The sequence below is a fragment of the Mus pahari genome, chromosome 19, assembly GCF_900095145.1.
Source record: "Mus pahari chromosome 19, PAHARI_EIJ_v1.1, whole genome shotgun sequence".
NCBI lineage: Eukaryota > Metazoa > Chordata > Mammalia > Rodentia > Muridae > Mus > Mus pahari.
Window position 1 is genome coordinate 83,201,143 of NC_034608.1, and position 15,404 is coordinate 83,216,546.

Consider the following 15,404-nt stretch of genomic DNA (forward strand, 5'->3'; position numbering starts at 1 on the left):
GAAAAGTGGGTACTTGGGTTTCATTATTGTCAGAAATCCTTGTGTTCGTCACACTTCTTGCCACTTATATTTTTGTATATTTATCCTCACTAATGACTTTACTCAATGTTTTCTCATCCCTGGCTACCCCCTAAGGGTGGTTCTGAGATGTTCTATATCTTGCCATGCTATTTACCAAATGGACTGAAGGACATATGCAGCACAAAGACCTTATTTCCATTCCAGTGAGCCCTGGGAATGACTCCTGTGAAGTGTCTAAGCCTGCTGAATAGGACCCGGACTCTCACACTCAAGAGTATTCTCAGTGTAGGTGTGGTTTCATCTCTGTCACATTAGAACAACCCTAAGGACTTTACAACTGCAGTTCATAGCTAGGGGTTGCTTAAGGAATCAGCAACTCTCCCTGAGCTTTAAAGGCAGGCAATCTGAAGGATACTGGCCTATGTCAACCACACTACCAATGGATTGAGTTTCTCCAGACTCCAAGTAGAAGGTGGGCAACTCTGACAGCCCACCCAGACTAAGGATCATCTGAGACCTCCCCAGACCTCCAGTGAGCACAGACAACCCACCTCGTCTATGCTCAAGTTAGCACATAAGAAACTTAAGCCATAACGACAGAGAGGCTGGGCACAGGACTCGGTTGGAAAACTGCTTGCTGTACAGGCATGAGGACCTGAGTTTTGATTCCAAGCCCTTAAGTGAAAAAAACTTGGTAGGAGAACTGAGGAGGCATGAGCAGGCAGAACTCTGGGGTTGGCTGGCCAGCTAGCCTATCCTAATTTGTAGGTCCCTGATCCCAGTGAAGGACCTTGTATCAAAACCAAGGTGGATGGATGGCCTCTGACATTCAAGGTTGCTGGCTCTCTGTCTTCTAAGCAGATACACACACACACACACACACACACACACACACACACGGGAGGGAGAGAGGGAGAAAGAGCCATCTTATAAGCTGTACTGGCTAGTTTTATGTCAACTTGACACAGCTAGAGTTATCACAGAGAAAGGAGCTTCAGTTGGGGAAGTGCCTCCAGGAGATCCAGCTGCAAGGCATTTTCTCTATTAGTGATCAAGGTGGGAGGTCCCCTTGTGGGTGGTGCCATCTCTGGGCTGGTAGTCTTGGGTTCTATAAGAGAACAGGCCAGCAAGCCAGGGGAAGCAAGCCAGTAAGAAACATCCCTCCATGGCCTCTGCATCAGCTCCTGCTTTCTGACCTGCTTGAGTTCCAGTCCTGACATCCTTTGGTGATGAACAGCAATGCAGAAAATGTAAGCTGAATAAACCCTTTCCTCCCCAACTTGCTTCTTGGTCATGATGTTTGTGCAGGAATAGAAACCCTGACTAAGACATAAGCATTTTTAGAAAATTTGGGCTTCAAATAGACAAATGCTATTAAGATAGAAGGCCCTGTTTCCATTTACTATAATAGTGGGGTGAGAACAAGGACTAAGAAGATAAATAAAAATTAATAAAACAGAGAGGGAAATAGTCTTAAAAGTGATCAATATTTGTTAAGATATGCCAGTGGACATGGGCACTACTATTATTCATTCCAAGGAGATGAAACCAAGTAGCTCCTGCAAGCTGCCCCAGATGTGCTGCCCCAGATGTGCTGTGGAGATTAGACTTTCCATACTCAGGACAAGAGTTGCTATTAGGAATGGAGTTGACGTTTCTTTCCCAGTAGACATTTTGGTCATGAGAGCTGTATACCATAACAGAACACCTTCAAAAGTCTATTTGTGTCATAAATCATGAAGGACTCAGGACAAGCCCTGTGGATAAGATGCTGTGAGATTCTGTAACACATGGAAAAGATGGTGGTTTCGTGAAAAGACCAGGTCAGGCAGCACAGTGCTGCACAGTGACAGACCTTGTGAGTGACAAAGGGAACTGCTCAAGGAGATGCAATAAATTCAAGACCTCTCCACTCTGCGTGCAGGCAAGCCAGGAGATGAAGGGAAGAAACTGGCGGTGGCTGCTGGGTCAGGAAGTGGTAAGCCAAGGCCCCCGCACCACTGTGCCAGTCAGCTCCACTCTGGAGCATACAGCCAGGTCTTTGATTACAAGGAAGCCAAAGGGCACCAGGCAAAGAACCAACTGTACCCATAGGGCATACCCCAAAGTCACATCCTGGGATGAAAACAGCATCCGAGGCGAGCATGGAAAGGAGAGAATATAAAAATGCTTATTTTTATTCGGCGTTTTCAAATACTCTTCAGATAAATACAAAGCCAGCATTGCCAACTGTACTTAGATAGACATGCAGAGTCCCCTCACCGCAAGGCCTCTGTACGTGTGGTTGTATCAGTCATCTTCCAAGAAGGCCTTTCGAGAGTGCTGTACCCTGGTACCTATTACCGTCTATTTGTCCCGTGTATACTGACGGCTTGATTTGAGTAACCAGTAACATGCTATGTGTTAAAAGACTGCAGGAGCTTCTACCTTGGGTACTCTCTCCCTGTCTCTCCCTGTCTCTGTCTCTCTCCCTGTCTCTCTGTCTCTGTCTCTCCCTGTCTCTCCCTGTCTCTGTCTCTCTCCCTGTCTCTCTGTCTCTCTCTCTCTCTCCCTCCCTTGCCCACCCTCCTTCCTTCTCTTCCTCCCTCTTTCCCTCTCCCTCCCTCCCTCCCTCCCTTCCTCCCTCCCTCCCTTTCTCTTTACACCCCCCCCCCATCCATTCTTCTTTTCCTCTCTTCAGGAGGCCCCTTAGGACAAGTCATGAAGTGATAAACTTAAATCTCCAGGCAATCCTCAGTGGGGAGACTAAGATAAGACAGGCCAGCAGTGAGACTAGATATGGATTCTGAAGCCCATACTCAAGTCTTCAAATGACAAGGTCATGACAACTTCAGGGCAACCTCCTAGGAGATTCAACCAGCTCACTACCAAGCTAAGCAGTTACTCCCAAGCTCTTAGGAGATGTGATAAATACCTAGGCTTTAAACTTATAGGTCGGGGGATAATTTGTTATGCATAAATGAATAGTTAATACTCAGAGTTACAGGCTTGAAAATTCACACAAAAATGCCCCCTCTCAAATAGCACATTTTTCATATTGTAGTATATTTTAACATGCTTTATTTTCTATGAAATAGGAATCTTATGTGGTCAGAAAGATGTTATTATAACCACACCTCCATTTGCTAAGCAGAGGCCCAGAGAAATTGTGAGACTTGCCTCACAACCTAACGCCAAACACCTGGCACCCCAACCCTTCTCTGGTGTGAATCTCAATGTGCTTTCTGCAGCAGCTCCTGCCTCCAAAGCCCCAGATTTCACTCCCGTGCAATCTGTGCTTATTGCAAACCACTTATCTTTTATTTTTAACTTCAAGGACCTTGGGGAAATAGTAAACTCAAAGAATTTAATAGCGTTCTAGAGGAACCTTGTTCAAAAGCCTGGTGTCAGCAGTGGAATATTGCTTAGAAGTAAGTTGACTATCATAAGATGCAGGTCACATGACACGAGGCTGGTGGAGCACTCAGAAGTGCTTCTGTGCCTGGTATAAAGTGGCACTCCACTCCACCATGGTGCTCAGGTGAGACATACAGAAACCATCCCTGAGCCATCTCCTCGATTGTCTTTGCCTCTGACTTATCGCCAACACCTGGTTCCTCTTTATCATAAATGTAAGAAGAGTTCCACAGCAGGGTTTTCTCTACTCATTGCCACACCATTTATCTCCTGCTGGACACTGCACCAACCACTCGGCCTAAGAGCAGGAAGGGAGAGTCCGAGACATGGGAAAAGAAGCCAGTATGGCTCAACCAAGCATGGGAAAGGTTTCAACAGAAGAAATCAGTGAGAGAATCGATTGCAGTCAGACAAAACCAAACCCTTATTAGGGCTGAAAGTCCCTAGTCTTTCCCTATGCTGCTCTCAGTATATGCACAGGTGCACATAAAGATGCATGTTTGTATCTCCCTTCTCTTGATATAAGAGAACTTAACAACCCTAGCAACTGTTACAGAGTGTCTATAATAATCTGCATAGTTAATTAACTCAAAGCAAAGGATATATTCATAGTGGCTAATGTAATCTGAATAGACGTGGTGCCTTATAATCTCCCCATTATTTCCCGCATCCAGCCGAAAGCTCCAGTGAAGGCTTGTCAGTTACTACACTTCCTTCTGGATTCCAGGTTTCTATGCTCCATGGAGTCATTAGCCAGCATATGGATGTATGCCAGGTGCTTTAGCCTCAGATGTGCCCCCAGAAGAGACTGCAGAATTTGGTATAGGGAGGGATGCACAACAGCATACTTACACTGAATAAATGATCTAACACTGAATAAATGAAGAGATGCTCATGCCAAATCTTACTGAGACCTGGGCTTTTCAGCGGAAAACAACATTCCATCACTGAGCATTTCGGCATGCCTGTGACAGCATCTAACGCTCTCTTTGACTCTAGCTAGAGTACCAGGCCACCTAAAACAGAGCAGTGGCTCAAACCTCATAATGAAAAGGGTCTATATAGACCGTTACCTGTTCCTTAGCCCAGGTAGAGATCAGATACCCCTCAAGTTGTAAAAGCAAATAGTACATTCCAGACATCACGTGTGTGTACATGCGCAGACATGTGTGCATATGCATGCGTGCATGTGCACATGTGTGTGGGAACCAGAGGTTGACATCTTCCTCCACCTCTGTATACCGTGTTTTTGAGACAGGGCTTGTCACTGAGCCTAGCACTCACAAACAGGGTAGATGGGATAGCCAGCCAGCTTCAAAGATTCCCATCTCCCCACCGCAGCCGTACTGAGGCTATATACACCTGGACCCCTGCCTGACTCTTCTATGAGGGTACTTGGGGATCCACCCTCAGGTTCTCAGGCTTGTATGTAGGCACTTCACTGACTGAGCCATCTCCCTAGCTCAGTATGGAACTTTTGAACAGGTCACCTATATGCAAATATACTCACTTGTGAGTTAAAATTAAATTGTATAATATTGTACTGTATATTTGCAAAATATTATCTATAAAATAATGGAGTATGAGATACTTTGAAATGTTTTCTTACAGATGGATCAAACGAACGAAACGTATGGGTGCTGTTTGAGGTCCTTTGTCACTGACCCTTGGACTGTATTACAAATCTTCACAGGCTGGAGTTCCTACAAGGATTGGGTCTAGAGCCCCGGCACGGTCTGCTTCATTCTCTCCCTTGGCAGGGGGCCTTGGATTAAAGGACGTTCCTGCCTCTGGAATCTTCTATTTTCCTCAAAGAATCTCAGCATCTGTGGCTAGGCCACATGCCAAACCATTATCAGGGACTCACCTCTCTTCTCATGTAACGGAGAGGACTTAGACTCATCTTTAAGATGGTTGTCAAGGGTCTGCCCTGTGCCATTTCCCTATGCCCAGGTCCTAAGAACTGGTTCTCAGCACATAGAGCCCAGTGGGACCAGTGTTCTGCTCATTTCTCAGTCAAGGACTCCCAAGCTGGTCAGTGCCCTCCACCCCTTCCTCTGTAAATCTATTTTTTTAAAATAATTACTCTATTCTATTTTTCCATATAGAGATGCAGGACAAGGGAAGTGTGAAAAAATAAATTGAGATCAGCTAATCAGAAAATGAAGGTACCGAGATTAATCTTTGTGACAGTGCACACTGCAAAGACACGAAACCTTTCCAGGCCCCTTTAGCTCTTGCCGCCTTTTTGCTTTTGCTTTTTCATTTACTGTGGATCTCAGTAGGCAAAACTTGATAGAGGGGTCCTCTCTATGCAAGATTCTTCCCTCCCCAACGGTTGCCACCCTCACTCTAGCTTCAGGGAGCTTTGAGGGAGTCAGTCAGGACAAGCAGCAGATGTAATGTCAACAGGGAGCGAAGAGAAGTCTAAGACCTTGCTCAAGGGACCTGGGAGGAGCAGAGCTTTTCCCAGAAGTAAGATGTCTCAGTCAGGGATGCAAGCTGAGTCAGCTGTGAGTCCTTGCATAGGGAACTGCCTAGTTTGCTTCTTCCTCAGTGCTATGGGAAGCCACCCTGGCACTGCAAAACAGGAAGCCTTAAAGCCAAGCTCCCTACACCCTCCTATTTCTCATAATTACTACCACTTAGGGAGCACTTACTTTGGGTCAGACAGCCGACTAAGCACTTTACAAGTATTATCTCATTTAATCCCATGAGTTAAGTCTTATTATCCCCATTAAAGATAAGAAAATTGAGACTTAGAGCAGTGAAGTGACTTGTCCAAGGTGCACAGCCTAGGCCAGTGGCCAAGCAGAGTTCTAGCTGACTTTCAAGCCCTGTGTTTATCCACTACAGTGAACAACCTAATATCCTTAATTATCCAAGCTGCTTGTTGGCACATGTTCTTCACTGTAGACCCCAATGCACCTCGTTTTTCTAGCTTCTGAACCTGTGCTAAAGCTTTACACTTATGGGTATTCCCAGCAACTCAACCGAGAGAAGAAGTTGTTTCTCTAGCCTGAGCTATTTACTTCCCAATCAGCTGTGATTCACATAGAATTCACACTCTCCTAACAAACATTGTATATCCAAGTTATGATAGTGTAAGTAAGCCTTTTTGTTGCGGTTACTGCTCTGCAATCGGGCCCAGGACACGACGTCTTCAGCATTCATGTGTTTCTGAGCAGAGTCCAGGAGATTACACATGCTTATCAACTTTATGACATCTTAATTAAAAGGCACCCTGGCGAGTGGGATTTTTAATCAGCTAAGAGATGTTCTTCTTTTCAAAAGAAAAAGAAACTATCTCTAGGTCAGTGAGCATGATGGCTGGCCGCAATAGAAGCTCTCTTATGCCAAGCCATGCCCTCTTCGCTTCCTCTAGAGAGATAAGAGCCATGACCACAGTGTCACTCTGGCATCCAACTTGCAGCCAAAGCCAGCTTGGCCCTCAGGGAGCCACAGCGAAGGGGATGCCTAGAGGGGGCCAGTCCTGAGATCGACACTGCACAGCTTACAGAGAAATTCCTGTTGGTAATTAACAAGGAGGGGGCTAATTAAAAATGAGCAATGCTCAGAGGCTAAGTACCTCGAAGTGACATAATGAGCACAATGTCATCTGCAGACGCAGGTGGAGCTGCTCGGTGCTGAGTATCAGCTACACGGTGAGGTCAGTGAATCACAGGGTCCAGTGGCTCTGGGAAAATGCTGTCAACCTCATTCACAGTAAAAAGCGACTCAGACAGAAGCAAAATGGAGCTCTTTCCTTGCAGGTAAAGTGTGCCATAGGTCTGGCCAGCAGAGAGAAGGAAAGTTCAGAGTGGGAAAGACTGTTGACCAAGGAAGGGCCTCAGATCACACAGAACAAAGAAAACGATAGAAATCACTGCAATAACAGGAAAAGGGAAACAAACTGTCTCAGCCAAAGAAAGTAACCTGGGACCCTCTTTGGGAATCTCAGAAGAAGCTCTGCAGAGCGCTGTTGGCAAAAGGCATCACCTATAGTTTCACTGCATTCTTATGACACTCTTGATAGCAAGTCGCCGATCTCCATTTTCTAAGGCCAGGACACAGACTCAGGGGGTTTCGGGGATCTGGCATGCCTCCAAAGCCCATGTGTTGGTTCTCATCTTGGTACTACTAGGATGTTGCACCCAATAGTATACTTTAATCTTTAAGGGGGGGGGGGTTAGGGGAGGTCTTCAGGTTGGGGAGGGTATCACATTCTAGGAGAGACTGTAACCCTAACCCTTCTTCTCTTCTTTTTGCATCTTAGCAATGAGACTAGTGGTTTTAGTCTGATATGCTATGCTGCCTCAGCACATCCCCAAATCAAAGGGGCAATCACACATGAACAGAAATGTGCAAATATGTAGGACAAAAATCAACCCTTACAATGAGGTAATGATCTCAGGCATCTATTACAGTGACATCAAGCTGGCTACTACATTCTCCACAGAATAAGAGGCCTTCTAACTCTAAAATATTACAATGACTTTCTTCAGTCAGATTTATATTTTAGAAAGCAGAAAGAACAACTCTGTACATACAGAATTAAAAAGTAAAATGAATAATATATAATATATGAAATATAACATATATTATTCATTTTGTAGATAATTTCTAATTATATATAATATATATTATTCCTTTTGTTTTTAATTTTGTATATGCGGATAAATATGTTATATATTTATATATAATTAATATATAATATATCATATATTAATATATTTTACACACACACACACATATGTGTGTATATATATGTAAAACTCTAGATGTTACCAAAGTAGGGTAAGAGGGAAGAGCAAAGAAGCCCAAACATCTAGAGATAGGGCATACATAGATTTTCAAGAGAACAGAGACAACCCGCTGATGCCAGACTAGGATAGGGCCCATGCTTTTCTTAAAGATGAGCATGGAATATACTTTTTCCCATGACTATCTTGAGAAGCCATGGGAAGGGCATTCTTCTTAGTGTAAGCCATGACAACCTAAGAATGTGGTGCTTGCTCAGATACCTGTGGCCACCTAACGGTCATGCGAGTCTCCTCTCTAGGGGTGGCATCTGGCCTTTCATTGCTTATCCCAGGCATCTAGGCTTTCATTGTCTATTTCATGGCCTAAGACAGCTTGTCACTCTCAAGCTGAAGGGCACCACCCTCATACTCTTGGGCTCTCAGATGTCATTTGTTAGCTGAGTGAAGTGACAGAGGTTAAGAATGAAATTGTTATTTTTAGCCAAAACAAAATAAGCAGTCTATCTCCCCTCTTCTTCATTCCCTACCTACAAGGCAGACATCAGCAGATAAAGGGGGGCTTTGCTCTTGGGAAGTGGTGATTACGTGCGAGGACTAGAGAAAGCACATATCATGCAGAATTATTTTAGAAACGCTACAAAACTAGATCAACAATGCCAACCCTATTTGTGCCATATCTCTGAGAATAGAAATAGCCAAAATGTAAAAGATATCATAGGAAGCCCAACAGCAAATAAATAAATTTTCCATTAATTTTTAACAAAATAAAAGTTAATTTTGTAAACAGTAGTTATTAACTTCATGGTTCCAACCTACCCAGTCCAAGGGTTCTTCCTAAAATTGTCTGCCCTTCCTTCAGTGTCTCCCACCCAACACCTGTTGTCAACCCCTGTGTCAACTATCTCTGCTCAGAGAGTAATGATTAAGATATTGGCTAAAAACATTTCATAGTATTGTGATTGTAAATTTGAGTTGTCTGCAATACAAGTTATTTGTATACCTAAAGAGATTGCATACAGTATGTATTTAGTACATATGTTTTCCAGTTTAATACTATTTAGCACTTCCCAAATGTGTTTTTTCTGCATTACCCTGAGCATACTGCATGTATTTCCTGCCATCTTCATCTTACTGGGTATGTAGGATGACATAGCATGTAGGGTGACCAACCAAGGAAGAGATAGAGTATAAAGGGCAACAGGAAGGCACTGGGGAAGGTTTATAACCAAGAACTCTTACACTGTGGTGGGATTCTAACCTCATGGACAGGAACTAGTTAACATATCAGTTTTCAAACCCGAAGTCCACATGATCCGAATCAACGTTTAGCACATGGGCAGTGTGAAAGCAAATTAAAAAGGAGAGATTGGCATTAGGAATAGCAGATTTGAGATCATGACATTATTACAAATAGGGAAGGATTTGACTCAAGGCCATAGGATGGAGGAAGAGAAGAGGCAGTAGTTGTTCAAGAATTAATTTTGGATAATGTATTCACACTCTACTTCTATTGTAAACAAACAAGCAAATAAATTAAAGAGTTTTTCAGGGTTATGGTTCCAGAGGGGTAACCGTCAATCGTGGCAGGAGGATGCTGGAATGAGCACCTGGCATGGCAGGCTAGTACAGGATCTGAGGATTCGCAACCTTCATTAGAAGCATGAAGCAGAGAGCACGAAGTGGGAGTAGGGCAGGGTCTTAAGCTCTCCAAGCCTGCCCTGGCGACATAGTTCCTTCAGCTAGGCAGTACTTCCTAAGTGCCTCCAAACAGCACCAGCAACAGGGGAACCAAGTGTTAATAAAATGCATCAGTTTATGGGGGTCATACCCATTCAAATCACCACAGACACCATCCACAAGACTTGAAGACTCATTACACGAGGTGACAGAGAGGGAGCGTCTACCAAGAACTAGGCCTGTGTTCTAGGCTTGTGTGATTCAAAGGACAGAGCTGCCGTTCAACAGAACCATCTACAGACTCAGAAGAAAGTCTAGTGTAGTTGTGAAAGCTCTGATTCTGAACTGGACACAGGAATGGCAGAAAGAGAGGGTGGGGCTTTGGCACGAGAGATCTGCCTACATTCTTCAAACTCTCTGCCCAGGCAAGCACCTACTCTTCTAATTCCTCACACTAAATAAAATTTCCCATCTCAGTTACTGGTACTTGCATATTTTTTTCTCTCCCTTATCTTCAGGATAAAGTTCAGTGGTTGAGAGCCAGGTTCCTGGGGTCAGGAGGAATGAGACCTGCCGTATTTGGATTCTTTCAACCTTTGTTCCCCAAACATAAAAGGGGCCTCCCTGCAGAATTTTTGTGTTGAAAACTGAGATAGTGCATGCAAAGCATTTGCCATAGTTATTACAGCAAACTCAATTTTCTATCATTGGGAGTCAATCAGTGAAATGACAGGAGAAAGATCAGAATGGCACTGTCATCAGAGACAGGAAGTGGATTGATGACTCTTCAAAGTGACAGAGCTAGTTAGGGCATGATGACCACCAAATCCCCAAACTCAAGCCTGCCCCTGGCTTCTATTTTGCATCACAGAATTTAAACCAAATATCTAAGCCTCTACATGCCCGGGTTCCACATCTGGGCACCTAAACAATAGACTGAAAATATTCTTTTAAAAATGTGCTTGCATTGAACACATACAGTTTTTTTTAAAAAAACTTATTTCCTAATTCAGGAAAATTATTTCAATAACACATTGTACTAGGTATTGTGAATGATCTAGAAATTATTTAAAGTATACATTTATAACATGCAAAGTATGATGTCATTTATACAAGGGACATAAGCATTTCCAAATTTTGGCATTAGCCAGAGCCCTGAAGCTAATAGTCTATAGATACTGAGAGAGAACTGTAACTCATACCTGTACCATCTCTCCAATCTTAGTTTATTTTTTTTTTAAAGGAATAGGGAAGGAAGGGAAGTGATGGAGAGGAAGAAAGAGAACAGGAAAGGAGAGGAAGGGAGCATTGCTTTCGGTTAGAGGATCAAAGGGAATCTTATGGAGCCTGTTCAGGGAGAAAGTCAGAAGTTAAGATAAACAATCTGAAAAGTTTCCCTCAGATTCCCATGTGAACAGAACGTGACCTGGAGATAAAAGAGCCATGGATGGGGAGGTACCTGGCATGGAAGTCGGCACAGTGGACCTCAGGACAATGTGTTTCCTGGCTGTTGACATGAGACTGTAAGCACTGAACAAGTTTTTCTGTACCTGAGACTCACCAGAAGCCTAGGTGTGACTCCACTGAATGCTACCCATTAGCGTCAGAAAGACAGCAAGTAACACTTGGGTAAAACCTTAACATCTCTAGTGTGCTTTTCAACTTCAATCTCCCAGCATCTCAAAATGACACACCTTGATTCAGTAGTGCTCTGATTTTAGCTGCTGCTGCTATCCATATTTCCAGGGTTCAGAACAGCCCTAAATAATGGTGAAGATGCATTCCCGACTAAGCATCCAGATGTGTGAAGGGAGACAGAGGATTCCTTGATCCCTTCTTTTGATAGCATGTCACTCCCTTAGTAATGGGTCTTACTGGAAGATTCTTTTTCTTGAGGCCAGCATAAAATGCTTCCACATGAAAAATAAAATTGGAATACGGTCCTTTGATTATACACATGAAACTGCAATGATTGCTGAAATTAGAACTTCATTTGAACACTCTCCAAGGGAAGAAATAATAAAACATTCTATCCAATGCTATAATGACTAACCTTGTAGCAGGCAGCTGTGGAAAGGGAGAGACGGGCCTCTGAAGCCACCACATATACATTAATCACCACCACCCATGTGTGTGTGTGTGTGTGTGTGTGTGTGTGTGTGGTGTCTTGAGTGTGTTCATGAAGATGTACATATATATAGAGAGAGACAATATCAATGAAAAGGGCCAGCGAGACCAATAGATTCACTCATCCCTGCCTCCTTATTAGTGCTGATATTACAAGGGCATGCTGTTATACATGGCTTTAAAAAAATAAATAAAGGTTCTGGGGAATCAAACTTAGATCCTTATGCTTGGAAGGCAAGATCTATTGCCCCAGCCCAGCATGAGGGATTCTTACAGAGAGCACATGTGAGGTGGAATTGACTGATCTGTCACCATGGATTATCTTAGCTCAAATCCAGTTCATGTGACAGTACCCAACTGACTACCAAATACATATGAAACGTTTATTGTGTCAAAAGGACGACGCTGAAATAAAAGATCAGAGAAGCTTCCGCAGGTCCTACTGAGCTGTGTAATTTTACTTGACAGAGATGGGGATGCTTGGTCTAAACCATCATGGAACTAAGACATGCTGTGCATCTGACGATTCCCCTTCATGGAACTAAGACATGCCGTACATCTGACTATTCCCCATTCTCATCCAACTCTACCATGAAGGGCAGTTTTTAAAAGTAGGGAAATCTGCAAATTCACTACTTTATTGGCCATGTCAAAATTTCCCCTAGCTTGACTAGTCTCTTAGCTATCAAACCTTTTTTATATGCCCTCAGGGAAAGCTGAAACTACACCAGGCCTGTTGCAGTCCCTTCTACTTTATTATTTTTTAATATTACTTCATTTTCTGTAAAAAGAAAAAGGTGAGACTTCTTTTCCCTTAGAAACAACTTAGTTGGTCTCAAGACTAGTATAAATGCGATCATTCTGTGGAGTAGTGAATCTGGGGAGGGTTTGGCTTTTAATGAACATCACTTAATCTCCATTAAAAGCTTTATAATGAGATCATGAGTTTTACCAGGGTCCTTAGCCAGAGAGGGAGAACCAGGGCGTTACCGTCTCCTCTTGTTTACTTCCTATGTTCTGTCTCAGTGATATGGCTGACAGAAGCAACATCATTTGGAATTGTAGCATTGTTAGATAGCCTAGAGCCCTCCCACCTCAGGAACCAGACTAAAGGGACTAAAGATACAAGGAAACTGCCCCTCCCTGACACATAGCCAGTGCCTGTTCTGGAGGAGACCAAGTTTATCAAGTAACAGTTGTTGCATACCATATACTGACTTTGTATCTTTTCTTTAGTGGTTCAATAAAGCAGTGATACCCCTTCAATATGGAAACAGTGGGCCTTATCCAACTTACTTACCAGACTGAGGTCTCTTTCCAGGGCACCCAGTCTTAGTTATAAAGCTGATGAAAAGTTTGTCAGCTTTCCTTAAAACTGTGTGGATGCTTTACAGAGTGAAAGCTGAACCCTCACTGTGGGTGAGGCTATTCCAGTTTTATCTTCACTGTGACTAACACTAAACTTGCAGACATTTAAAAGGATTTAACTTGAGAAAAAAGTAAATGTAATAATCCGAGGAAATGGGGAATTCTTATTTACATAGGAAACATCTGCAGGCAATGAGCTCTCCCCAGATCAATCCCCTGTATTCCCCTCCCAGCCTCCCAGCCTCCCAGCTTCCCAGCCTCCCAGCCTCCCAGCCTCCCAGCCTCCCAGCCTCCCAGCCTCCCAGCCTCCCAGTCCTGACAATCCCCTTATATACATGCTGCCTGTGCCTTGCTTACCCTCTGGGCTGGCTGTTCACCTGCCCAGACATTCACATTGACTCTAGGTGCTTCCTCTTCTAAGGAACACTGTCAGTGTCTATTAAAAGTGTTTGCATCTTACAGAACTATTACAAGGTCAAATTTAGGAAGGATCGGGAGCATTTAGAACATTTTTTTTTATTCTGTTTCATCTATCATATTTATAAGAATGAGGAAGCCAAATGAAGGATAAAAATGACCTTTGCAACTTCTAATTCATACATAATTATTTCTAAATAAAAGTCTTTTAGAATTAAAGAATAGGTTGATCATGGTGGCACATGTCTATAGTCTCAGTACTTGGGAGACAGAGTCAGGCAGATCTCTGAGCCTGAGCTCAGTCTGGTCTACAGAATGAGTTCCAGGCAGGCAGGAATGCACAGAGGAGGAGGAAGAGGTGGAGGAAGAAGAGGAGGAGGAGGAGGAAGAGGAGGAGGAGGAGGAGGAGGAGGAGGAGGAGGAGGAGGAGGAGGAAGAGGAAGAGGAAGAGGAGGAAGGGAAGAAGAAGAAGAAAAAGAAGGAGGAGGAGGAGGAAGGGAGGAGGGAGAGAAGAAGGAGAAGAAGGAGGGAGAGGGAGAAGGAGAAGAAAAGAAGAAGAGGAGAAGGAGGGAGAGGAAAATCTGCTCAGCTATGTAAGCCTAGCACTGCCAAGTCCCACCTTGGACTACTGTACTTCATCCAAACTCATCTCCTTTACAACATTCAACTGAGTCTAGGGAAAAATAACACAGGGTTGAAATGCAAGAGTCCAGGTTCCCATCTAAGAGTCTGACACTTCCTTAAGTGCAAAGGTAGAATAACAATGATTTGTAGATGAAAATTATAGATAAAATGAAAAATGTGTTTTTCACTGCAAAAGACATTGCTGAAATGATTAGGAGTCATAGCCAAAATAAAAGCAGACTTTCTCAAAAGTTATAACTTAAAGGGAAAATTACAGCTTTCCCAACACCAATCTTAATGTTTTTGCAAAATGTATTTTCTCAGTAAAGCAGAGCACAAGCACATAACATACTTGACTTAATATTTTTTATTAAATTATCAAATTCCTAGCTATTCTAGGTCTAGAAAAATTCTAAGAAAAATTCTTAGATAAGGCCAGCAAGATGACTCAGTCAGTAAAGGTGAAGAACCATGTCAGGGAAGTCAGGCCAAGGCTAGAGGGAGATGAAGGGTTGTTGGTGTGTTGAAACTAGCCAAAAGATGATGTTAGAAGGGTCAAGTGGGTATGCTTGAGAGTGATGAATAAAGGCGACTGTTCAGCTGTGGGGACTTCAGTGTCATAGACAGGAAAGGGAGATAAACTGCACAGGGAATCAAGAGGCATTTCCAGAGCAGTTCTCTGTTGCCTCAACTGGGACTGGTACCACCAAGGCACTGGTAGCAGGGCTACCCGAGACTGAAAATAGGGAACTCTGCTGATTCTGGTTTCAATACTTGTTTGTTATGTGATATGGACTCAATATGTTCCCATAGCATCATGTTCTGGAAGCTAAGTTCCACTGTAGTAGTCAGATGGTGACAATTTCCTAGAGAAGGGCACAGGGCACAATCGTAGAAAGAAAGTAATTTAGTTCTCTCAGAACTGAGTTATTTCCTCAGAGAAAGATGGTGTCATGTGTGTGTGTGTGTGTGTGTGTGTGTGTGTGTGTGTGTGTGTGTGTGTATGAGAGA

At 43.3% G+C, this 15,404-nt stretch overlaps 1 protein-coding gene across 5 annotated transcripts in view; it reads right to left on the reverse strand.

Annotated features, from left to right (window-relative positions):
- The window catches only part of Csgalnact1 (chondroitin sulfate N-acetylgalactosaminyltransferase 1), a 334,708-nt gene that overhangs the window by 97,957 nt on the left and 221,347 nt on the right, over positions 1-15,404 (reverse strand). The window contains exon 1 of one of the 5 annotated variants that reach the window (XM_029532250.1): positions 1,877-1,922. The exons of the other annotated variants lie outside the window; for them this stretch is intronic. The gene's annotated coding sequence lies outside the window, so the exon portion shown is untranslated. Of the gene's footprint in view, positions 1-1,876; positions 1,923-15,404 lie in introns of those variants that run through there. 5 annotated transcript variants of the gene reach the window in all.